The 1,073-nt window shown below is 38.7% G+C and overlaps 1 non-coding gene across 1 annotated transcript; it reads right to left on the bottom strand.

The window, feature by feature from the left end:
- Positions 1-202: 202 nt before the first annotated feature.
- On the bottom strand, positions 203-309 carry LOC116124514. The gene has a single exon (XR_004127226.1). It is a non-coding gene; the product is annotated as a small nucleolar RNA R71 (small nucleolar RNA).
- Positions 310-1,073: the final 764 nt, after the last annotated feature.

Here is a 1,073-nt window from a genome sequence, read left to right as displayed (position 1 = left end):
TATTGCTAACTTCTTGGAGATATGTGACACATTTAAAGCAAACGAAGTGTCAGATGATGCCATCAAGTTAAGATTATTTCCATTTTCACTAAGAGATAAAGCAAAGGGATGGTTATTGGCACTACCAATAGGAACAATCACCACTTGGAATGAATTGGCACAAAGGTTCCTAACTAAATATTTCCCACTAGCGAAATTATCAAAGATGAGAAACGACATCACATCATTTATGTAGGATGAGAATGAGTCACTATATGAAGCATGGGAAAGATATAAGGAACTAATAAGGAAGTGTCCACACCATGGTTTGCCTATTTGGATGCAAATCCAAACCTTCTATAATGGGTTGCTTCCATATGTGCAAACAATGGTGGATGCAGCATCTGGAAGAGCATTGCAAAATAAGACACCTGAAGTAGCCTATGAGTTACTTGAAGTCCTGGCAAGTAACAACTATCAGAGACCCAATGAGAGAATACATCCGAAGAAGTCTATGGGTGTTCATGAAGTTAACGCTTACATGGCCATTTCAGCCCAACTAGTAGTACTTTAGAAACAATTAGGAGGTATGCAGGTCAATTCTATTCAAGCACCTCAATTAAAATGTGATTTGTGTGCAAGTAACCATGCAAGCATTGACTACCAAGTGGGGAACACCTTTGCTTCATCATCTTCATCTTTAGAGCAAGTCAATTATTTGGCCGGAAATCAGAGACCCCAGAATAATCCTTTTTCCAACACCTACAATCCTGGACGGAGAAATCACCCAAATTTTTCCTAGAGCAATCAAGGCAATCAACCGAACCAAATGACAGTACCAAATCATCAACAAGCGGTGAATCTTCAACCAATAGAGCAGAGGTATCAAAGTTGGAGAATATGTTTGGGAAATTCATGCAAAAGGCCACAAACTTCATGAATGAGACACAATCTAATTTTAGAAACAAAGCAACATCCATCGGAAATTTGGAAGTACAGTTGGGACAAATTTTAGAAAAGTTGAATGAGAGAGTTAAAGGTTCTTTGTCAAGCAATATAGTGACTAACCCACGCGAACAAGCAAATGCCATCAC

Source organism: Pistacia vera, unplaced genomic scaffold (genome assembly GCF_008641045.1).
Source record: "Pistacia vera cultivar Batoury unplaced genomic scaffold, PisVer_v2 Contig152, whole genome shotgun sequence".
Lineage (NCBI taxonomy): Eukaryota > Viridiplantae > Streptophyta > Magnoliopsida > Sapindales > Anacardiaceae > Pistacia > Pistacia vera.
Note: the sequence above shows the minus strand (reverse complement) of the source record. Positions and strands in the feature narration are given on the sequence as shown.